General features: G+C 31.4%; 1 pseudogene; it reads left to right on the top strand.

Annotated features, from left to right (window-relative positions):
- LOC139850573 (mediator of RNA polymerase II transcription subunit 10b-like) overlaps nucleotides 1-27,180 on the top strand; it is a 264,036-nt pseudogene that overhangs the window by 232,174 nt on the left and 4,682 nt on the right.

Below are 27,180 nucleotides of genomic sequence, written 5' to 3'. Positions count from 1 at the left end.
AGCTTTTTTGGAACGGAGAGAGTATATATATATATATATATATATATATATATATATATATATATATATATATATATATATATATATATATATATATATACACACACACACACACACACACACAGTTGTATATCTCCTTATTTCTCTCCGAGGTCTCCCCAAGATCTTGTTTTTGGAAGGCTGCCGAGACGAGATGTCCATCTCCCGAGATTTCTCGCTCAACGGGGTCAAACTTGGTCAAAGCCACGATTTCTCGAATTTTCTCGTTCATTTCTTGAATTTTCTCATATGATCACGTGATTTTTCGGATTTTCTCGCTCATTTTTTCGATTTAATTGTAAAATCTCTTAAAAATGTATATAAATGTACATATATTTATTTATATATATTTATATTATAAAAACCAAAAAGTCAACGTAAGTCAATGCCCGAGATCTTCCCGAGATTTTTTCGAGATGCCGAGATCTCCCAAAAAATGTCCAAACGAGATCTCCCCGAGATCCGAGATCTCCCCGAGATCCGAGATCTCTAACCTTACCTTATATATATATATATATATATATATATATATATAATATTAGTATAAATGATGATCTTTCATTTAATTATTTTTTTTTTAAGAATAAATGATGATAATTTATTTTTTAATGAAGGCATCACACATTAGTATAACAAAAAGACAAGACTCGCTCATAAAAACAACCAACTAAATGAAATCAAAACTAACTAAACCTAATAAATTACTCTTTTAGTCGCATTTCAAATGTCCACATTTTTATTTTGGGTTATCCATTTCATATGTCCACTTTATATTTCAACAAATCAAAAGTGATTTTATTGAGAGATAAATTATCCTATTTGTGAATAATCGAGTTAATGTAATTTCCTAAAATTATATGCAAAAAGTAACTGAATATATATAAGACGGAGAGAGTATCTACTTGCTATCGAAGCCTAAAACTAGAACAATAAACAAAACAACAACTAATTAAAAACCTAAACCAAATAACAAACTAAACTTACCCGATAGAAAAACTAGGATTTTATGGTCAAACCCAAAATCGATGTATTTATACTTCATTCAATTCGCTCATTACTTTGTATATATTGAAAAATAGGTTTTAGGTTTTATTAAACCTATAAATAAGTAAACAGATAAGGATTTTTTTTATTTAGTTAAGTCGGGGAAGACCAATAATCTTTACGTAGATTTAAACAGTATAATAAGGTTATAATGTGACTGTTTTTTACCATTTTGCTGGTCACCCTAAAATTTGTTTCTAGTTAGATATGAACCTATAAACTTATGTGATGAATTATGACAACATGAGGTCTTACTCTCTTAAATTAATGCGTATACATTTACATATTGTATACATATATGCTATAAATGATTAAATTGTTATCGAAAATATTGATACAAGTATGTTAATATGATTGAATTCATATACCTTACATATCTAATGTTATACATAGATGTAACATTAGTTAAAACATATATTTACTTACAACTATAACATATTTTGCTCAACTGACGACAACGTGAAAAGACTCAAACCCATTTACGAAAAACAACAATTTTTTTTTACAGCGCACTAGCGTGGCACACCATCACACCGGTGCGGCGCTCCAAAGGCCATATGCGGCGCACCATAAAACAAAATTTTGACATTTTGAAGTGGGTAGCTTTTCACCACAACTAGGTGTGGCGCACCATACTACTGATGGGGCGCACCTGACCTGATACCTTAGAATTTCAGTAGTTTTAAAACACCTTTTGACCCATTTTTAACTTACCCAAATGACATCAAAAGCGTAATACAAACACCACCTCTTTTAATCATCGAATTTTACATCGAAATACACCAACTTTGAGTCAAACACAATTCCTGGTATTACACAAACCAATACTGCAACAAAGTGACAATTCCGACCCAAAATAAGGAACCAAGCATGGCGCTTGGGGATTCACTACCCAAACCTAAGTCATCCAACCAAGGCATTCTTCTAAACACAAAACCAAGCCGACAAATCTCCAAGCTTACCCTTGATGTGTGCGAGGTAAAGTACGAAATACTATTATTTTTGCTACGAAATACTATTAAATACGATACAATTTTACACAAGTTATTTATTTATTTATTGAATGGGTATACCTAAACCTTGCTACAACACTTATAGGCAGTGTACCTAATCGTAGAGTAGTGTAGTTTTTAGTAAGTCCGGTTCGTTCCACAGGGATACAACTGAGTTTAACGCTATATTTTTATAAACTATATTTGTATAATTATATATATAAGTAGTATTATTATTATTATAAAAGGGGAGTTTTACCGTTTAATGACCGGTTTGTCGATTTTTAAATCTTATATCACAGTCAAAACCTAATGCAAAATGTTAAATATAAATATAATTTAATTTAAAGCGTAAAGTAAATGACGATAAATAAAAGTACAATAATTAAAAATACAAGTAAAGCGTAAAAATAAATGACGATAAATAAAATGCGATAATTAAAAGTACGATAATTTAAAGTACGATAAATAAAATGACAGTAAATAAAAGTACGATGAGATATAAAATAAAGGAATTATGCTTATTTAAACTTTCGTAATCATGATGTTTGAAGTGTTGATTTTAATTTATTACCATGGGTTAATTGTCCTTTATCCTGGATTATTTGATAAGTCCATCTGGTTTTGTCCATAATAGTCCATCGGTGATAGTTATAAAGTGCGAGGGTCTTCGCCAAATTAACCTTATACCTGAAGTGAAATATTTCAACTAATTGGGGATTTAAACTGTAATAAGGTCTTAATACTTTGTTTAATGATTACAACAGGTTATCGACTGCGTGTAATCCAAGATTTTAATACTTTATTAACAATTACACCAATTACCCTTGAATGTAATCCACCCCTGCTTCAATGAGTCCATTGACTATTAATCTATCCTCGTATCCGGCCAAATGAACAATTATTAGTATTTATAGATATCCCACCCACTGTACCCAGTCAAGCGTATGTGGTTATATATAAATACCTCAAGTTGTAATCTCTATATTAAATTAACAAGATATCATTTAGTTAATTAAATATAAAGCTCATTAATAGCCATAGTCCAATTTCCACAAGTGTCGATCTTTTGTCCAAATCCCAATTATGGTCCAAAGCCCAATAACCCAGTCTTTAATATTTAGTCCAACATCACGATTACTTCGGCTTAAATAAACATAATAATAACTTAGCTATGAGACATTAATGTAAAAAGGTTGAACATAACTTACAATGAGTATTAATCGCGTAGTGTTACACGGACAGAGTTTCGACTTACAAACTTAAAACATTCGCTACTATAACCTTATTATTATTAACTTAATATTAAAATTATAATTATAAAATATAAATATAAATATATTGAGAGAGAGATCAGAGAGTTGATGATGAAAATTGTGTACTCAATTCGGCCAGAAAACATTCCAATTTATAGATGTGGCCAGGTTTCCTCAGCCATGCGATCGCATGAGAATAAGATCGCATGGCCTGCTTTTCCAGCACCAAATGCTTCCAAAACGTGGGCGGCTCTTGATTTATTTATTATATAATATAATATATATAATTTTATATAATATAATTATATATATATATTATATTATATATTCTTGTGCATAGCTGACTTGTAATTTTAGGTCCTTGCATCGCGCGTTGATAGTTGGTTCAGGTCTCGGTTTCGGATTTTCGAATGTCCTTTCGTACGCTTAGATATCTTGTACTTTGCGTTTCGCGGCTCGTACTCTTGAATTTTAAGAAGTTTCTCATCAATAATTTGAACCACTTGGATTGTATCTTGTACATTTGAGCTTTTTGGTCATTTACGTCTTCAAATCGTCGAATCTTTCTTTTGTCTTCACCTTTTATTATTTAAACGAATATTACTTGTAAATAAAACAATTTCAACTAAAAGCTTGTCTTTCTTGAAGGATAATGCTATGAAATATGTGTTCGTTTTTAGCATTATCAAATATTCCCACACTTGAGCGTTGCTTGTCTTCAAGCAATATAGAACTTGAATATAACTTTACTAGAATCACTTCTTTATTCTTCACACTATGTATATCAGTGATTTTGATACGGCGGTATGAACAATAATAGTAATGATGTGGTTTACAGTCCCACATGACTATAAAAATTTAGATCCTTTAGGAAATTGGATCTTTATAAAAACATTTGATCTTTTGAAAATTTAATCTAGATTTTACCCTAGATAAGTTTTTCGGAATAACCCTTCACCGGTGTTTGCAAAATATTTTTGTGGGTTTTATGGGTTTCAGATTTGGAAATTTTAGCTCAAAACTTGCGATTTTGTGTCACCCACTTGCTAACCTTGTATTAGGAAAGCAACACGTCCAGTTTTACTTGTTCCGTATATTACCTTTCGGTAAACTACCATCCAGTTGTAAAGGAAAGCGTTGAACAAGCAACTATTAAGGCAATGTCTAATGACATGCAGATGTTCATGGTCCACAACATGTCGGATGCAATTACTATCCTTTGTAGGAGCAATAGTAAAAATCACCCTATAGTTTTTCGGTCTGGAACAAGGTCCTGTCTTCGACCATGCTATGCAACCACCGTTCTTACAGTTGACACCCTATTTGGTTCAGGTGACCTAATGAATTCCGGTGAATTTTTAGGATTTTACGTTCAATGGTAATGAACGCATTGAAAATAGGTTTTCAGAAAACAAATCGGTTTTAATTTGATCAAAATATTTTCTCGTTCAAGCTCGAGTTTAGATATCATCGAATTCCATGAGTTTGTAATTCTCAATCTTTAAAGTCAATCTCAAGGATTGAGTAATATCAGGCTTAAATGCTGATTTTTAATCTTTTAAGGAGATTATCCTTTCTTGAGATCTGAATCATTAGTCTTATAAGCTAATTTAAATGGTGCTCTCCCCATTTTACGAGACAGATCCTCTCATGGTTAGGATAAGTCTGATCACTTGACGACCCTGTTTGATGCTGAGGTCCGTGGATTTCCTGCTGATTTTAGAGATGACTTTTCTAGATTTTTCGTCAACCTAGAGCTGGTCTGGACGACAACTTCCTGACCTAAATCAAGAAGCGCGTGTCTTTTTCTCGGAAGACTTTACTTCCTTTTAAATTCCATTTATATTACAATAAACTAGGTAAAACTGATTAATATCGTCCAAAATAAAAGTACCTTCCATTATTTGTACAAAAATATGTGATATATGTTCTAAATAACTTGGTAAATTTTTCCCACACTTGGCTTTTATTTTTCTTTCTTTGCCTTTTTATTCTCTTATATTCCATTTTAAATGAATTTAAGCGTTTTGGGTTGTTTCTCAATTTATGTTCTTTCCGAGGTAACAATAATTTCGGTGTTAACACCTAGTTTTATCGTTCATAAATATGTATAAACATGATTTTGAGTTCATTTAGTTAAAAAATTTTAAAAAATTTACTAGAAGTGGGTAGTAAGTATATAAGACTAGGGTTGTTCTTTATTATCAGAGAGCACTAGATTCTAATACAACCACTGCTTTACTAGTAAAATTTAACGGGTGGCTATTAAACCAAGTGTATAAGTCAAATGTTTAAAACTGAAAGAATTTAATCCCTTCCCACACTTAAGATCTTGCAATGCCCTCATTTGCAAGAAATCAGTAACAATTTAAATTATTGAGGGTGATCAGCGTAGAAAATTGATTAAAATTTTTACCAAAGTTTCCAAACATATTGTTGTTTGTTTGAATGATAAATGGTGCACATCATTTGTTCATTCCTGCAGTTGTTATATCACATTTATTTTGCATCTTGTCGTCAAAATTAGTTGCTTTTGCTGAACTTAATGCCAATGTTTGAAGGTGCGCTGTTTTACCCTGTTTTGTACAATTGACAATATACATACAATACTAATATAAATATGCATGGTAATTTGAAATGGGACTTAGTATCCCACTTTCAAATTATAAATATGAAATATTAGTAACAAAATAATAAAAATGTTAAAAATTACATAAAAATATCAAAATATTATATTTTTTAAACATAAATAGATAAAAATGATAAAAGATAAGAAATCACCAATGGAACTGTATCAATCTGGATATAGATTCCAGTTCGTGTCATCGCTTGGGTTCTATGGCTGGTGATAGGTGTTCTGATAAGCTTGGTTGGGGTCGTACAGGTCAAAGGGTGGTCGCATGTCGGGCTGATGTGGTGGATAGTATGCAGGTCGAGTCGGAATGTAGTTATGTGGTACCTGATATGATAGCTGGCTCATGATCTGGTGCTGATGAACGGCCCATCTATCATGCTGGCATTGCCTGGATTGTTCGTACACATCCGCGCCTCTCCACTGCTCATACTGACGATGCCTAGCCTGGTTATTCATTTCCACCTCATCTATATGCTGATAAACATCAGTATAACTATCCCTAATGAAATCCCTAATGTCATCTGCTTCCTCCATCTCCTCATCCGAACCCCTCTCTACCTGTGGATGGGTGCCCTGATATGGTATTGGCATATTGTGTCTCCGTTTTAATACCTTTGTACCTTGATAAACCTGCAATCCTATTCTCTCGGCTTGTTCCTCAATCTCTACCATCGAACCCCATTGCTCTTTATCTACACCTAAGTACTCTCCAATGAGAGTAACAAAAATACCTCCCCTTATAATACTTCCTGCTTGCATACCCTCAACAACTTTAGACAAATAGTGGCCTACGCAATAAGGAATATTCACAAAGCTCCTCGGGTCTCGAATACACTTAAGATAGAATAAACCGTTTTGGGTCATTTTCTCCTTGTTTCTACCTCTTTGTGTAATCGAGTTCGCTAAAAACCTATGAATTACGCGAAGCTCTGCTCTATCAATATCTAAATAGGAGTGTCTACCACCCCTCGTAAACTCCCTAAATCTTGACATACACCTCCATACGGCGTCATTGTCAAAATTCCTATCTACTCTCTCTCCTTCGGCAATTAAACTATTACAATCAGGTGTACTAATCTCAGCGGGGGTGTAGATTAATAAAGCTCTAGCCATGTCCAACATGGACATCCTGTACATTCTATCGCCTAACAAAAATCTAATAATACTTTTATCTCCTAACATAGTAACCTGATTATTTAACTCTATAGCGCTAAGCAATTCAACACACCATTCTCTATATATAGTTCTACGCGTAGTAAATAGGCGGATCCAGTCATTAAATGTAGAGTTACCAGACCTTTGAACCAGTAAACCTCTAACCGAATCGGCTAGGCCAACCGCTTCCAAAGGTTCCCAATCGATTACCCGAGGCATTTCAATATTTTTGTGGTACAGGATGTGCATATTCTTTTGAAATTTCGGGTACTCTGTCCAACATCGGTCAAATCTTAGGTTGGGATGTAACACTTGTTCATTGATAAGTAGGTGCTTAATCCACGGGTGATGCTGAAATTGACGATAATGAGTGTAAAACAGTTGTTCCGGCTCATGATATGGTAAATGTTGATCATAGTGATGTTGTTGTTCAGGTTGTGGTTCCAGTTGTGGTTCTTGATCTGGTTCTTGTTCAGGTTATTGTGAAGACGAACCACCACCATCAGTGTTTGTAAATTTCTACAAAACACATTAAACACAAAATTTTGTGCATCCAAATATGCATTAGTGTTAGCAAAATAACAAATTAAAACAATTACAATAACATGTTTAATTCATATTAACTTATACATATTTTCATCATTTTAACAATTCTACATTTTTTCAAATAAGCATATATGAAAATGTATACAATGTTCATAAGCATTCAACTCAAATAACATGTCAAAATAACCATTACTAGCAATTAAACAAGTTTCAAATGGCAATTATATCAAAATAATCAAGTTCATGAATTTTAGACTTAAAAAGTCCACTTTGATGCTCAAAAATCATGTTTAGGATTAAAGTTTGGATCATTTAGCAACCTAAACATGTTACACTACTTAATTTAGCACTAATTCATAACAAAAATCGGCCATAACCTGTTTATATCAAAAATCCCCAAATTGCTCAAGAATACAAACCATAGATTTCTAAATTTTTTGAAGTTTAAGGCTTCAAATCATGACAAATAACATCAATCTAGGTTGTATATGCATAATATACTAATAATTTACCTCTAATCAAGCTAGAAATCATCAAACTAAGATTATTGCAATTAATTGTAATTATCAATAAAATTAGGAAATTTAAGAGTTTAGGGGTGAAATTTCTACCTTTTTCCTTCCAAATCCAAGAAAAGGCATGATTATAGCGGATTGTAATAAGATATTTCGTGAATTTCAGTTGAAAATTGGTGATTTTTGGGTTATTTTTGTGGAGATGCTCATATGTGTGTGTGTTTGTGAGAAGGCAGAAGCAGCGAGCTGCTTATTTTAATATGTCCAGATTTTTTCATCCATGCGATCGCATGGTGTTATAGGGTATATCCCATGCGATCGCATGGGGTCCCGGTTTTTTTTATATATATATAAAACCTTTTACTACTAAAACAATTAATTAATTAATTTTTAAAATTTTGTTTCCTTTTAGATTGAGGGCGTTTCGGTATGTTTACCTAGTTCGTCCCTCGACAAAATTTTAAAATTTGTCATTTTTAAGCGTTTGTTTTAAAAGCAAAGATTTTTGAGTTTTTTTAATGTTTTTGGCATACTTTAGATCAATAAAATTAAAAATAATGATAATAAAATTTCTCGTCCCGCCCTCGGGTAAAGCAATTTCGGTTCAACGACCTAGTCTTCAACTCACTACGAATTTTAAAAAATCAGTTTTTTTAACTTAATGAAATAAAGTAAATTTTATTTTTAAATTCACACCAAGCTTAAATTTAGAATGCATAAAATTTCATATAAATATTATTAATATTTATATACAGTAATTTTACAAACTTTCATTTAAAATATTATAATTATATATTGGTTTTAAAAATTTACAATAATAATTTAATATTTATATATTAATTTTAAAAATAAGGTAAAAAAATAAAATTAAAATCTTTTTGGTCTTTTATCCCACTTTAATCAATCAAATATTAACAAAAATATACGTCCCTCTTTTGGGTAAAGTAATTTCGGCTATATTACCTAGTTTTACTCCTGATGAATTTCTAAAATATTTTGAATTAATTGATTAAAGATATTTATACGTTATGAATAAACGGTAAATTTCGCAGTGATGTAATAAATTTTTGTATGATATCAATAGTTTCGGTTTATTATAACTAATTTTATTGAATATCAATTTAATACTTTATAGCGAACGATTCAGCGTTTATTATCAGAAGGTTAAAAGTAATAAATATAAATAAAATAAAAACTGTACATACTTACCTATGAGATAGAATTCTCAGAGACTTGCTTTAGTCGACTCATAAGAGAGTCGTTCGATTTGGTTTTCCATAGCTACGTAAGCGTAACCTCGAATTTTCAATAACTTTTCTTCTAAACGTATGAACGGTCCTTCTCCAAAGCGATATTGACGCAGATGTTAACTCTGGTCCCAGTGCATGGCTTGATTTCTAAGTACATCAAAGTTCTACAGCGGAAGCATAATATATAAGTACCTGAGACAAAACATGCTTAAAAGTGTCAACCAAAAGGTTGGTGAGTTCATAGATTTATCATAAACAACGATTTTGATAATAATGATAGATCACAAGATTTAGTTTAAAGTTGATTGATATAGAAATATCAATCTAAAAGTGTTGCTGCAGTTTGTAATATCGCTACTAAACAAAATTTACCATGTGACACCTTGTACTGTCAGTGTCGTGGAATCATTATTATGTAACCAAAGACCAATGATCGAATGGTTAGAGACGTTACTCTCAATAGGCCTACTCACAATAATTAAGTTTACATTTAAACGTAGCAATTGATGAATATTACGGTAGGGATTTAGCATGAATCAAAGCATGACAGCATAGTTAACAATTTAGTACTTGTGTCCAAGCGTAAAACAGTTATAAAGCAAGCATGTGTCTCACCCCAAAAGTTATAAAAATAGTTATGAAACAGTAAAAAGTGGGGCTATGAAGTTCACCTTAGTAGCAAGTAAGTTATTCCATGCAAAGAAGAATGAACAGAGTAAGTGATCGGAGATCTTAACCTAGAGATATAATCTTTGATTAGTTAATGTCTAACAGATATAAAGTTTGTTTATTAATATAGCAACTATAGTAACAGTGACGGTTTTCGAAAAAAGTTCCTATTTCTCAAAAGTTTCTATTTTTGGAAACCTACTATTTATGGAAAGCTTCCACTTATAGCAAGCTCCCAGTTTAAAGAAGTTTGGGTTATAATTCTTCACAAAGATGTTGTACAATCTTGCCCAAACTTCGTTGCTATCATGCAAGTCACTCGAATGATCTGTTGTTACCGGGCGCCCAGGATTCTTGACCAGAATCTAAGTCATGGCATTCGAAATCCACAAGCGGTTCCCATAAGGCAACAAGGACCACCCTAGGCCACAAGTAGCGGTGAGATTCGTATAAAGTGCACGTTATCTTTTAAGTATAACCTTCACGTTATAGGTGTATACACACAACGAATTATTAATGTACTTAATAATTATATATGTGATAATATAACCTAAGTATTATTTAATATTTAGTTATTATACCTTAGTATGTCTTATATATATTAAATATAATTACCTTTAAATAAATACTTAAATTACTTTAAAAATAATAGTATTTTATTAATCGAACATTATCCAAAAATGTCTAAATAATTAATTAAATATCTAAAAATTATATACATAATTTTTATAGTCTTATTTAATTATATAGACTAGTAGAAAAATTAAAAAAAACATTTTTATTATATTTTTTTTTTGTTTTTACCCTTAATTTATTCACAAAACAAGTTTAATTCTACATAATTACTAAATAAATCCAAACAATTATTTTTATAATTTTTGTAAGTTTCTATCAGTCTAATAACTTGTAGAAAAAAATATTTAAAAAAATATTTAAAAAAATATTTTATATTTATTCTTAATTTACCTTCGAATTACATAATAATAGAGTTTAATTATATAATAATTACCAATTTGACCCAAGTAATTATTTTTATCCTTTTTGCAGATCTATATAAGTTTTATAAATTCAGAAAAAAATTATATATATTTTATTTTTGGTTAAAAATATTTATTACGAATTTTACATTGTTTTTACGTTTAAATACTACATAATTCGTATTTAATTATAAATAATATTTCATATACTATCAAAATTATTTTTATACATCATATTACTTATAATACTAATTATAACATATAAACATAATTAATTTTGAATTTTACAAAGAATATACAATAAATATAAATATAATCGACAATATTAAAAAAAATAGTAAAAATAGAATGTACCTCAAATTTTCTTCAAGGTTTTGAGAGAATAACTTAAGTTTTTGTTTTTAGCAAGAAAAAATCAATGAGGATCCATGTATTTATAGGTAAAAATGGTTGGTGAAAAGAAAAAAAATAAAATAAAATAAAGGTGCCAATTTTGACAAAAAAAAAACATGTTAAAAATGTTTTTAATAAGTTTTATCCTTGAAAATATTTAGTCAAAATTCATGGGCTCATTATTTAATTTATATAAAAAAATCTTTTTTTATAAGCTAAAAATATATATAATGGTTAAAATAACTTATCATTTAATTAATAATTATGTTACATATAGTTTTAAATATAATACACATTAATATTAATATTAACTAAAGTTATTTTATATAATTAGTGTAAACTTTAGTTAACAAAACGTGTTGACTAAAAATAAATATTTGATCAATGTTAAATTTAATTATATATTACGTATGGATAGCAACCCTATAGGCAAATTAGCCAATTCAAGTATGGAAATGTGAGGGTTGTTATAATCCTAGCATCTTGAATCCGTTTATAAAGTTTCTTCATTGAACTGTTAAAAACGGGGTCATCTAATTTCATATCAACAACAGGGTTCTTTGTTATCGGGTCATCATTAGGTGTTTCTTCATCTTCTCCACGCTTAGGCGTTTTTATTGGTTCAACAGTTTTGGTTGGTGAAGATTTAAACTTTCGGTTCACAAAGGTGACCGATTTGTCACCATCCCTAAGTGTCATTCTACCTTCTCTTACATCAAAGGACGCTTGAGTGGTTGCTAAAAACGGGCAACCTAAAATTAGAGGAATATCAAGGTCTTCCTCCATATTAATAACTATGAAATTTACAGCAAAGATCAAACTTCCCACTTTAACAAGTAAATTATTGGCTATTTCAACCGAGTGTTTAATGTTTTGGTCAAATAATTGAACACCTATTTTGGTTGGTCTTAATTTACCTACACCTAATCTTTTGTATAAGGAAAGAGGCATAACATTCGCACTCGCTCCTAAATCTGCGAGCCCATTATACATAGCACCATCATTAAGCAAGCAAGAAATGATAAATTCACTTGGGTCTCCTACTTTAGTAAGTAGAGTTGGTTTGTTAACATTTTCTGGGTGATCTTTTCTTGGTTCTTTCACTTCTACTTGAACTTCTTGTTCATATTTTTCTTCGTTTCTTGGAATGAGAGGTTTATATAGAAATTCTTCTTTGTCACTCCAATTTGAAACCTCTCCATCTTCCAATTTTGACTTTTCATATGTTGTTGAAATCATATTTATGTTTTCATTCTGAGGGTTTTCTTTGGTGGTGAAATTATGATTAACTTCATTGTCAACTTCCATCGAACCATGTATCTAATGTTTAACTCTGTGACCATTAACTTTAAATTCAATCCCATTTGAATTTATTAACTCTATTGTTCCGTATGGGAAAACTCTTTTGACTATGAATGGTCCAGACCATTTTGATTTCAATTTTCCAGGAAATAGCTTGAATCATGAATTAAAAAGAAGAACTCTGTCTCCTTCCTTAAATTCTTTTGAACTTCTGATTCTTTTATCATGCCATTTCTTCGTTCTTTCCTTATAGATTAACGAATTTTCATATGCATCATGTCTTAATTCTTCTAATTCGTTTAGTTGACTTAATCGTAAACGACCAGCTTCATGCAAATCAAGATTACATGTCTTCAAAGCCCAAAATGCTTTGTGCTCAATTTCTACTGGAAGGTGACATGCTTTTTCATAAACGAGTTTAAAAGGTGTGGTGCCAATTGGAGTTTTGTAGGCTGTTCGAGAAGCCCAATGTGCATCCTCCAATTTCATGGACCATTCCTTCGGATTTGATCCTACAGTTTTCTCTAGAATACGTTTTAAAGCTCGGTTGGTATTTTCAACTTGTCCACTTATTTGTGGATGATAAGCGGTTGAGATTTTATGAGTTACTCCATATCTTTTGAGAACTTTCTCAAGTTGATTATTACAAAAATGAGTACCCCGATCACTTATTAAAGCTTTCGGTGTTCCGAACCTTGCAAAAAGACGTTTTAAGAAGTTGACTACAACTCGTGCATTGTTAGTTGGGAGAGCTTGTGCTTCCGCCCATTTAGATACATAATCAATGGCAACGAGAATGTAGAGATTATTATGAGATTTTGGAAATGGACCCATAAAGTCAATACCCCAAACGTAGAATACTTCACATACTTGAATGACAATTTGTGGCATTTCATCACGTTGACTTATTTTTCCGGCCCTTTGACATGCATCGCAGGATTTACAAAGAAGGTGTGCATCTTTAAAAATTGCAGGCCAATAGAATCCAACGTCGTAGACTTTCCTTGCTGTGAGTTGAGGCCCATAATGCCCTCCTGTTGGTCCTGTGTGACAATGGTTTAAGATTTGACTAGCTTCATCTCCGAATACACATCGGCATATTATTTCATCGGCACAACTTTTGAATAAATGTGGATCTTCCCAAAAATAGTGTTTTATATCACTAAAGAATTTCTTTCGTTTTTGGTACGACAACCCTTTTTCAAGGAATCCACATACTAAGTAGTTTGCATAGTCTGCAAACCATGGAATTTCATTATAATCGATCTTCAATAGATATTCATCATGAAAGTTATCTTGTATGGCCGATTCATTTAGAACTTCTAATTCAGGATTTTCAAGACGAGAAAGATGATCAGCTGCGAGATTTTCTGATCCCTTTTTTTCTCGAATTTCAATATCGAACTCTTGTAAGAGTAAGATTCAATGGATTAATCGTGGTTTGGCATCTTGTTTCAAAAATAGGTATCTAAGAGCAGAATGATCAGTATAGACCACCGTTTTTGCTAGAACGAGATATGAACGAAATTTGTCAAAAGCAAAGACGATAGCAAGGAGTTCTTTTTTCAGTGGTTGTGTAATTCGTTTGTGCTCCTTGTAATGTCTTACTAGCGTAATAGATAGGTTGAAATCGTTTTTCAATTCTTTGACCTAAAACGGCTCCCATTGCAAAATCACTTGCATCGCACATGAGTTCAAATGGTAGATTCCAATTTGGAGTTATCATGATCGATGCATTAGTGAGTTTTTCTTTAAGAATATTAAAAGATTTGATGCATTCATCTGAAAAGATGAATGGAGCATCTTTTTCTAGGAGTTTATTCATAAGAGTGGCAATTTTAGAAAAATCTTTTATGAAACGTCGGTAAAAACTGGCATGCCCTAGAAAACTCCTAACTCCTATAACATTAGTGGGATGTGGAAGTTTAGCAATTACATTTACTTTAGCTCTATCCACTTCAATTCCTTCCTTTGAAATTTTATGACCAAGAACGATGCCTTCTCTAACCATGAAATGGAATTTCTCCCAATTAAGTACTCGATTTGATTGCTCGCATCTAATAAGCATTCGTTCAAGATTAAATATACATGATTCAAAAGTATCACCGAAGATTGAAAAGTCATCCATGAAAACTTCCATGCATTCTTCTATCATGTCGTGAAAAATAACCATCATGCACCTTTGAAAGGTTGCAGGGGCGTTGCAAAGTCCAAATGGCATGCGTTTGTAAGCAAAAGTACCATAAGGACACGTGAATGTGGTTTTCTCTTGGTCCTCGGGTACTATTGGAATTTGAAAATATCCGGAGAAACCGTCAAGAAAACAATAGTAACTATTCCCAGCTAATCTTTCCAATATTTGATCAATGAAAGGTAGGGGAAAGTGATCTTTTCTGGTGGCGTCATTTAATTTTCTATAATCAATACAAACACGCCATCCTGTTACAGTCCTAGTAGGAATAAGCTCATCTTTTTCGATGACAGTCATGCCACCCTTCTTAGGTACGCATTGAACTGGGCTTACCCATGGACTATCAGAGATTGGATAAATTAAACCAGCATCTAGCAGTTTAATTATTTCTTTCTTAACAACATCTTGCATATTAGGATTTAGTCTTCGTTGGCGTTGCACATATGTTTTATGACCTTCTTTCATAAGGATTTTATGTGTTTAATACGAAGGACTTATGCCTTTAATGTCATGAATCTTCCATGCAATAGCTGATTTATGAGCTTTTAGCACAGAAATTAGTTGAAAATTTTTATTTTTCGTAAGAGAAGACGATACTATTACAGGTAATTTAGATTCACCATGTAAATAAGCGTATTCCAAATGGTTTGGAAGTGGCTTTAACTCTAATATCGGTGGTTCTTCTATCGATGATTTGTATCGATATCTGTCTTTCTCTTTTAGCATTTGAAGTTCTTCTGTTGTTGGTTCGTAATCATTAGCCATGAGTGTGGCTAACATTTCAGCTTCATCAATTGGTTCAGTTCCTTCTCCTAAAGAACATTCTTCTGTTCCTTATAATTTTGAAAATTCTTGTAATAATTCTGCTTGTGAATCTATAGTTTGAACATAATTACAGGTCTCATATGCAGATTGCGGTTGTTGCATGACTCTATTAACAGAAAAGGTAACACTCTCGTCCTCTATACTTAGGGTCAGTTTCTTACTGAACACGTCTAATATTGCTTTAGCCGTGTTTAAGAATGGTCTTCCTAATATAAGAGGAACTCGAGAATCTTCTTCCATGTCCAGAATAACAAAGTCTACTGGAAATACTAAAGTACCAACTTTAACTAGCATGTTCTCCATTATCTCTCTAGGATATTTTACTGATCGATCGGCTAGTTGTATGCTTATTCTTGTTGGTTTCAATTCTCCAAAGTCTAGTTTTGCGTATAGTGAGTACGGCATTAAATTTATACTAGCACCTAAGTCTGCCAATGCTTCTATTGAATTAAGACTACCCAGAAAACATGGAATTGTGAAACTTTCTGGATCTGATAATTTTTCTGGTAGCTTATTTAACAGCACTGCAGAACAATTAGCATTCATTGTAACAGAGCGAGAGTTCTTCCATTTTCTTTCTATTTGTGATTAGATCTTTCAGGAATTTAGCGTATCTTGGCATTCCTGAAATCACATCAATGAAAGGAAGGTTGACATTTATTTGTTTAAACATACCCAAGAATTTGGATTGCTCGGCTTCAAGTCTTTCTTTTCTTATTTTACTCGAGTAAGGAAGTGGTGGTTAGTATGGTTTAACATAAGGCTTTGCCTTAACTGTGTTATCTTCATTAACTTTTTCAACTACCGGCTCTAATTCCTTATCTTGCTTAGGCTGTGGTGCTTGTGTAGTAGGAATAGAGGCATCAGAAATTACAGGTATTTCAGGTGGTTTAAGTGTAATACCACTTCTTGTAGTAATGGCTTTAGCTGTTTTATTTCGGGGGTTAGCATTTGTATCACTGGGTAGACTCCCCGATTTTCTTTCACCTATTAACCTTGCTAGGTTGTTTACTTCTTGTTCCAGATTTTGTATAGAAGCTTGTTGATTTCTAAATGCTTGAGCATTTTGTTCATTAGTTTGTTTCTGAGATGTGAAAAATTGAGTTTGAGATTCAGCTAGCTTTGACATCATGTCTTCTAAATTTGACTTTTTATCATCGGTTTGTGGTGGTTTATTTGGAAAAACAGGCCTTTGCTGATTGTAAGTATTATTGGATATTTGTTGATTGCTAGGACCTTGTTGGTTGTTGTATGGAATATTTCGATTATAATTCTGATTTTGATTGTAGTTTGGTGTTGGCGGTTGATAATTACCTTGATAATTATTTTCAGGCCTTTGATTCATGTATGAAACATTCTCCCTTTGTTTCATTGTTTGTTCAATACTGAGACAATCTTTTGTCAAATGTGGTTCGCCACACTACTCACAACTAATTCGTATTGCATGAATATCTTTAGTCATCTTTTCCATTCGTCTCTCGAAAGCATCTAACTTTGCAGAAGTGGAATCAAAGTCATGGCTAGAATCGGCTCTAGCCGCTTTAGATGATCGAAAAATATCTTTTTCTTTATGCCACTCATGTGAGTGGGAGGCTGTGTTATCAATAATTTTGTGAACTTCAGTTGCGGTTTTCTTCATAATGGAACCACCAGCTGCTGTGTCGATGTCTTTTCGTGTAGCAACATCGCATCCTTGGTAGAATATTTGCACTATTTGATAAGTGTCTAAACCGTGTTGAGGACATCCTCTCAACAACTTTCCGAATCTTGTCCACGCCTCATGTAGAGTTTCATTTGGCTTTTGCGTGAACGTAACAATTTCTCCTTGAAGTCTCACGGCTTTAGATGCCGGAAAGAATCTTTTAAGAAATTTCTCAACTAAAACATCCCATGTATCAATCGCCCCTTCAGGTAACGATTCTAACCAATCTTTGGCTTCTCCCTTTAAAGTCCAGGGAAATAACATGAGATAGATCTGTTCATCCTCAAATTCTCTTGTTTTAAATAAAGTACAGATCCTATTAAAGGTTCGAAGATGTTCGTTTGGATCTTCTTTTGGCGTACCACTAAATTGGCATTGATTAGTTACCATGTGTAGGATTTGTCCTTTGATTTCATGATCTGGTGTATTAATATCTGGTTGAGTAATGGCATGACCTTGGCCAGTGCGTGTGGCTCTCATTCGATCTTCCATACTTAGAGGTTATTGATTTTCCATGATTGAATTTGTTGAATCTGAATCACTAGAGGATTCTGATTTAATGGTTTCTTCCTCGACAATCTCTGGTTATATAATTTGTGGTTCAGGAAGAATGATTAGTGGTTCAGGATCTCTGAATTGTCCTCGAATATCCTTCGGGTTCTCAATTGTGAAGTCGGATTCAAAAAATGGATTATCGAAAATTTGAATTGGAGTACTCGGTCGACTAGATGATGATTCTAAAGAAAAATCAACGGCGACAATATTGGCTAGATGTCTTGATCGAGTTACAGGTGGTGAATGTATGAAAGGTGGTGAACGTTTTGCTCGGTGCATTCACTGAATATCCTATTAGTTATAAAGATAAAAATTATATAAGTTATCAAATTAATAGACTTTTCTGATTTTTCCCATGTTTCGAATAGCCAATAGATGCAGCAGGTAGCCAGGACCCTTAAAATCGGAAGCCCACAACTCGCCACTAACAAATTCAACTATTACTACGAACCAGAAAATTTTGAATGTCTATCAATTTAATCGCTTAAAATAATTTTTCGGTGAAATTTAAGAAAAATATAGAAAATTCTAGGTCCTAAAAACTAGAGCGTAGAAATGAGAAAGAAACAGCGCATTGAAAAATAAGAATCGAAAAACAAACGTCTAAAAACAAAAAGTCGAAAAAATAATATTACGAAAGTAAAGCGTCGAAACTTAAAATTAAAACTTGCGTCTAAAAGTATTAAAGCTTAAAGGAATTCTATATCCAAAACGGCAAATACTTAAAAAGGCACTAAAATTTATTAAATACTAAAACGATAAGCGACGTCGTAAAATTCTAAAGTGTCTAAATCTTAATCTAAAGAAAAAGCACTTAAGGGATTTTACGGCAAGCCCTAAAATTCTAGAAATATAAAAATAACTACGACAAAAACTAAGTTTAAAACTAATTACGAACGATAAAAATACAAATTACGAATTAAACGATAATAAAGAAAAATACAAAATACAAAAATAAACTAAGTTGATAAAAATACAATTTTACAAAAATATTATTTTTATATTATTATTTTATAAAAATATTATTCTATATATTTAATAATAATAATAACAATTAATATTACAAATTATAAATAAAACTAAATACAAATTAATAATATTTAAATTAAAACCCTAAATTAATTAAGTAATAATAATTATATATAAAGAAACGTAACCCTAATTCGACAGTCAAAGGTTTCAGAACTGTCTTTTCACCTCATGCGACCGCATGAGGTTTTCTTGGTCTGGCCATGCGATCGCATAGCTTCAGGTACCAGGCCTTTGTTAGGCTTCGACAGGCTTCGGCCCAATTTTAGTATTACTTTTTTTTCTGAGTTTAACTTATATAAAATATAAATATAAACATAAACTTATTAGTTTTATAAAAAAATATTACTTATTATTTTTATAACTCTAAAATATCAACTTTTTTAATTTAAATACTTAAAAATATAGAATTATATTTTTTATGTTTTTATATTTTTAAACTTATATAATTTTTTTTACAAAAATAGATTAAAAACTAATTTTTTTTTTTTAGAATATAGCGTTTCGCTTCGCTTCCCCGGCAGCAGCGCCAAAAATACTTGATGTGTGCGAGGTATAGTACGAAATACTATTATTTTTGCTACGAAATACTATTAAATACGATACAATTTTACACAAGTTATTTATTTATTTATTGAATGGATATACCTAAACCTTGCTACAACACTTATAGGTAGTGTACCTAATCGTAGAGTAGTGTAGTTTTTAGTAAGTCCGGTTCGTTCCACAGGGATACAACTGAGTTTAACGCTATATTTTTATAAACTATATTTGTATAATTATATATATAAGTAGTATTATTATTATTATAAAAGGGGAGTTTTACCGTTTAATGACCGGTTTGTCAATTTTTAAATCTTATATCACAGTCAAAACCTAATGCAAAATGTTAAATATAAATATAATTTAATTTAAAGCGTAAAGTAAATGACGATAAATAAAAGTACAATAATTAAAAATACAAGTAAAGCGTAAAAATAAATGACGATAATTAAAATGCGATAATTAAAAGTACGATAATTTAAAGTACGATAAATAAAATGACAGTAAATAAAAGTACGATGAGATATAAAATAAAGGAATTATGCTTATTTAAACTTTCGTAATCATGATGTTTGACATGTTGATTTTAATTTATTATCATGGGTTAATTGTCCTTTGTCCTGGATTATTTGATAAGTCCATCTGGTTTTGTCCATAATAGTCCATCGGTGATAATCATAAAGTGCGAGGGTCTTCGCCAAATTAACCTTATACCCGAAGTCAAATATTTCAACTAATTGGGGATTTAAACTGTAATAAGGTCTTAATACTTTGTTTAATGATTACACCAGGTTATCGACTGCGTGTAATCCAATGTTTTAATACTTTATTAACAAATATACCAATTACCCTTGAATGTAATTCACCCCTGTTTCAATGAGTCCATTGACTATTAATCCATCCCCATGTCCGGTCAAATGAACAATTATTAGTATTTATAGATATCCCGCCCACCGTACCCAGTCAAGCGTATGTGCTTATATATAAATACGTCAAGTTGTAATCTCTATTTTAAATTAACAAGATATCATTTAGTTAATTAAATATAAAGCCTATTAATAACCCATAGTCCAATTTCCACAAGTGTCGAGCTTTTGTCCAAACTCCAATTATGGTCCAAAGCCCAATAACCCAGTCTTTAATATTTAGTCCAACATCACGATTACTTCGGCTTAAATAAACATAATAATAACTTAGCTACGAGACAATAATGTAAAAAGGTTGAACATTGATGTGTGCGAGGTGTAGTACGAAATACTATTATTTTTAATATGAAATACGGTGAAATATGATACAAGTTTTATTTATTTATATAGATGGGATATACCTAAACCTTGCTACAACACTATAGGAAGTGTACCTAATCGTAGAGTAGTGTAGTTTTTAGTAAGTCCGGTTCATTCCACAGGGAGCTAGCTGAGTTTAACGCTATATTTTTAACAACTATATTTATATAAAAAATATATAATTTATATAGTAATATTATTATAAAAGGGGGTTTTTACCGTTTAATGACCGGTTTGTCAATTTTATATTTTAAGCGTAAAGTTAAATGACGATAATATAAATGACATAATTTAAATTGCGATAAAGTAAATTGCAGTAATTAAAATGACAGTAAATAAAGGTACGATGAAATATGAAATAAAAGAATTATGCTTATTTAAACTTCCGCAATCACGATGTTTGACGTTTTGATTTTAATTAATTGTTACCCAGGTTAATTGTCCTTTGTCCTGGTTTATTTGATACCTATATGGTTTTTGTCCATAATAGTCCATCGGTCATAATTATAAAATGCTCGTCAAATTAACCTTATTCCCGAAGTCAAATATTTCAACTATTTAGGGATTCGAACTGTAACAAGGTTTTAATACTTTGTTTAATAATTACACCAATCATCCTTGTATGTAATCCACCCCTGTTTTAATGAGATATGAATATTAATTTACCCACTTGATCAGAATGAATAATCAATTACCCAACCTGAATAATTAATTAAATGATCGTAAGAGATATCGTATAAACGTCACTAAATAGGACATACATAATCATTTTAATAATTATTAGATTAACTAATTTGAAGATAGGTTCGACAGATTCTAATGAGTTGTCATTCGATTAGACAATACCCCCATCTATTAATAGTTCATAGTCCAATGTCCACAAGTGTCGGTCTTTTGTCCAAACCCTAATTATGGTACAAAATCCAATAACCCCGTCTTTAATATTTAGTCTAACATCACGATTACTTCGGCTCAAATAAGCATAATAATAACTTAGTTACGAGACATTAATTTAAAAAGGAAGAACATAGCTTACAGTGGTATTTAATCGCGTAGCATTACACGGACAGAGTTCCGACTTTAAAACCCGTAAAACATTTCTTACAGTAACCCAATTATTATTAACTTAATATTAAAATTAATATTATAATTATAAATATATATATATATATATATATATATATATATATATATATATATATATATTATGTTTACATAGAGAAAGAAAGAAGAAAAGGTGTGTATAATTCGCTGAAAACGTCGCCTTTTATAGCACTTGGCCAGGTTCTGACCTCCATGCGATCGCATGGATTTTGTGCCTTCTGGCCATGCGATCGCATGGCCCTCTGATCCAGCTCATATTCTTTTGTTTTCTAGTTTGCCGACGTTTTATTTAAATATATATAATATATATAATTTATATTAATTATATATATATTATATTATATTCTTGTGCATAGTTGACTTGTAATTTTAGGTCCGTTGCGTCGCGCGTTGATAGTTGGCTCAGGTCCCGGTTCCAGATTTTCGAACGTCCTTTCGTACGCGGAGATATCTTGTACTTTGCGTTCCGCAGCTCGTACTCTTGTCATTTTTAGACGTTTCTTATCAATAAATGGAACCACTTGAATTATATCTTGCTCATTTGAGCTTTTGGTCATTTGCGTCTTCAAATCTTCATTTGCGTCTTCAGTCTTCACACTTATTTATTTAAACGAATATTACTTGGAATTAGAACAATTACAACTAAAAACTTTACATATTGGAAGGATATTATGTCTAAATATATGTTCATTTGGAGCACTATAAAATATCCCCACACTTGAGCGTTGCTTGTCCTAAAGAATACAAAACTTGAAATTAAATCACACTTCACTCGAATCACTTTTTTTATTCTCACACTTTATACATCAGTGATTTTGATATATAGCGGTATAAACAATGATAGTAACGATATGGTTTACAGTCTCACATGACTATGTAAATTTAGATCCTTTAAGGAAATTGGATCTTTATGAAAATATTTGATCCTCCCGGAGATAAGTTTTCCGGAATAACCCTTCACCAGTGTTTGCAAAATGTTTTTGTGGGTTTTGTGCGTTTCAGATTTTAAAATTTTAGCTCAAAACTTGCGGTTTTGTGTCACCCACTTGCTAACCTTGTATTAGGAAAGCACACGTCCAGTATACTTGCTCCGTATATTACCTTTCGGTAAACTACCGTCCGGTTGTAAAGGAAAGCGTTGAACAAGCAACTGTTAAGGTAATGTCTAATGACATGCAGATGTTCATGGTCCATAACGTGTCGGATGCAATTACTATCCTTTGTAGGAGAAATATTAAAGATTACCCTATAATTTTTTTGGTCTGGAAAAAGGTCCTGTCTTCGACCATGCTATGCAACCACCGTTCTTACGGTTGACACTCGATTTGGTTCAGGTGACCTAATGAATTTCGCTGAATTCTTAGGATTTTATGTTCAATGGTAATGAACACATTGAAAATAGGTTTTCAGAAAACAAATCGGTTTTAATTTGATCAAAATATTTTCTCGTTCAATCTCGAGTTTAGATATCATCGAATTCCATGAGTTTGTAATTCTCAATCTTTAAGGTCAATCTCAAGGATTAAGTAATATCAGGCTTAAAAGCTGATTTTTAATCTTTTAAGGAGATTATGCTTTTCTGGGTGTCTGATTCATTAGTCTTATCAAGCTAATTTGCACGCCACCCTTCCCATTTTACGAGATAAATCCTTCTCATGGTTAGGATAAATCTGACCACTTGGCGACCTTGTTTGATGCTGAAGTCCGTGGATTCCCTGCTGATTTTAGAGATGACTTTTCTAGATTTTTCGTCAACCTACAGCTGGTCTGGACGACAACTTCCTGACCTAAATCAAGAAGCGCGTGTCTTTTTCGGAAGACTTTACTCCCTTTTAATGATGGAATTGATTCATCTTGTATATCCATATTTCTTTCAAATGTATTACAATAAACCGGGTAAAACTGATTAGTTTAGTCCTAAGCAAAGGTACCTGCAATAATCTATACCAAATATGTGATATGTGTTTTAAAGAACTTGGTAAATTCTTCCCACACTTTGCTTTTATTTATTCTTTTCTTTGCTTTTTTATTTTCTTCTATTCCATTTTAAATGAATTCAAGCATTTTGGGTTGTTTCTCCATTTATGTTCTCTACGAGGTAACAATAATTTCGGCATTAACATGATTTTCTTTGCTTTTTTATTTTCTTCTATTCCATTTTGGGTTGTTTCTCCATTTATCGTTCATAAATATGTATAAACATGATTTTGAATTCATTTAGTTGAAAATTTTTCAAATTTTCACAAAATTTGGCAATTAAACTAAGTGTAAACCCGAGAGAATTTATAACCCTTCCCCACACTTGAGATCATGCAATGCCCTCATTTGCATGAAATCAGATTATAATTATAAATTCATGAGGGTGATTAGCGTAGAAAAGTGATTAAAAATACCGAGTTTGCAAGCATATTATTTTATATCACATTTGATATTTTGCGTCTTGTCGTTAAAATTAGTAGCTTTTGCTGAACCTTAATGCATGTCTTTGAAAGTTAAACCTTAATGCATGTCTTTGAAAGTGCGCTGTTTTACCCTGTTTTGTACATAAGATAAACTACAAACATACATAATATTTTTATTATATATATATATATATATATATATATATATATATATAAATATATAACCTTTATTTATTAAAACAATTTAAATGAATAATTTTTTAAAATTTTGTTTCCTTTTACTTTAGGTAGTTTCGGTATGTTTACCTAGTCCGTCCCTCGACAAAATTTAAAATTTGTCGTTAAAGTGATTGTTTTAAAAGCAAAGATTTTTTTGGGTTTTTTTAATTTTTTTGGTATACTTTAGATCAATAAAATTAAAAATAATGATAACAAAATTTTTCGCCCCGCCTTCGGGTAAAGCAATTTCGATTCTATGATCTAGTTTTAACACACGACAAATTTTAGAAATCAATTTTTAAACTTAATGAAATAAAGTAAATTTTGTTTTTAAATTCACACAAAACTTAAATTTAAAAAGCATATTAATTTCATACAAAACCTATAAAACAAAAATTCAGAATGGAGGGAGAAAACTAGTTCTTTAGTGTCTGCTAGTGGAAAAGATCAATCGGATTTCATTCTTAGAACTACACGAGAACAGAACAACTAACTCTAGACAACGTTTTCTTTTTAGAACATTTGAATCTCCCCACACTTAGGTAGCTGTGGTGTCGAATTTGTGATTAACTTCATTGTCAATTTCTTTTGGACCATAATTGTAGTGACCCGAACTTTTCCATGTTTATATATATATTAAATGAAATTGTTATTTACATGATTAAGTGTTTCCAATATGTTAAGCAATCAAACTTGTTAAGACTTGATTAATTAAAATAGGTTTCATATAGACAATTGACCACCCAAGTTGACCGGTGATTCACGAACGTTAAAACTTGTAAAAACTATATGATGACATATATATGGATATATATATAGTTAACATGATATTATGATAAGTAAACATATCATTAAGTATATTAACAATGAACTACATATGTAAAAACAAGACTACTAACTTAATGATTTTGAAACGAGACATATATGTAACGATTATCGTTGTAACGACATTTAATGTATATATATATCATATTAAGAGATATTTATACATCATAATATCATGATAATATAATAATTTAAAATCTCATTTGATATTATAAACATTGGGTTAACAACACTTAACAAGATCGTTAACCTAAAGGTTTCAAAACAACACTTACATGTAACGACTAACGATGACTTAACGACTCAGTTAAAATGTATATACATGTAGTGTTTTAATATGTATTCATACACTTTTGAAAGACTTCAAGACACTTATCAAAATACTTCTACTTAACAAAAATGCTTACAATTACATCCTCGTTCAGTTTCATCAACAATTCTACTCGTATGCACCCGTATTCATACTCGTACAATACACAGCTTTTAGATGTATGTACTATTGGTATATACACTTCAATGATCAGCTGTTAGCAGCCCATGTGAGTCACCTAACACATGTGGGAACCATCATTTGGCAACTAGCATGAAATATCTCATAAAATTACAAAAATATGAGTAATCATTCATGACTTATTTACATGAAAACAAAATTACATATCCTTTATATCTAATCCATACACCAACGATCAAAAACACCTACAAACACTTTCATTCTTCAATTTTCTTCATCTAATTGATCTCTCTCAAGTTCTATCTTCAAGATCTAAGTGTTCTTCATAAATCCCAAAAGTTCTAGTTTCATAAAATCAAGAATACTTCCAAGATTGCAAGTTTACTTCCAAGTTTTCTAAATCCATTCCAAGTAATCATCCAAGATCAAGAAACCTTTGTTACTTACAGTAGGTTATCTTTCTAATACAAGGTAATAATCATATTCAAACTTTAATTCAATTTCTATAACTATAACAATCTTATTTCGAGTGGAAATCTTACTTGAAATTGTTTTCGTGTCATGATTCTGCTTCAAAAACTTTCAAGCCATCCAAGGATGCTTTGAAGCTAGATCCATTTTTCTCATTTCCAGTAGGTTTATCCAAGGAACTTGAGGTAGTAATTATGTTCATAACATCATTCGATTCATACATAAAAAGCTGTCTTATTCAACGTTATAAACTTGTAATCACTAGAACATAGTTTAGTTAATTCTAAACTTGTTCGCAAATAAAGTTAATCCTTCTAACTAGACTTTTAAAATCAACTAAACAAATGTTCTATATCTATATTATATGCTAACTTAATGATTTAAAACCCGAAAACACGATAAACACCATAAAACTGGATATACGCCGTCGTAGTAAAACCGGGGGCTGTTTTGGTTGGGATAATTAAAAGCTAAGAAGAACTTTGATTTAAAAGCTATACTTCTGGAAAAATGATTTTTCTTATGAACATAAAACTATATCCAAAAATCATGGTTAAACTCAAAGTGAAAGTATGTTTTTCAAAATGGTCATCAAGATGTCGTTCTTTCGACGGAAATGACTACCTCTTTCAAAAATGACTTGTAACTTGTATTTCCGACTATAAACTTATACTTTTTCTATTTAGATTCATAAATTTAAGTTCAATACGAAACCGTGGCCACTGGAATCACTCAAAACGGATTAGAAACGAAGAAATGGCGAGTAAAACAAGATTGATAAAAACTACTCATTTTACCTACGTG

This window comes from Rutidosis leptorrhynchoides, chromosome 5 (genome assembly GCF_046630445.1).
Source record: "Rutidosis leptorrhynchoides isolate AG116_Rl617_1_P2 chromosome 5, CSIRO_AGI_Rlap_v1, whole genome shotgun sequence".
In the NCBI taxonomy this organism is placed as follows: Eukaryota; Viridiplantae; Streptophyta; class Magnoliopsida; order Asterales; family Asteraceae; genus Rutidosis; species Rutidosis leptorrhynchoides.
Note: the sequence above shows the minus strand (reverse complement) of the source record. Positions and strands in the feature narration are given on the sequence as shown.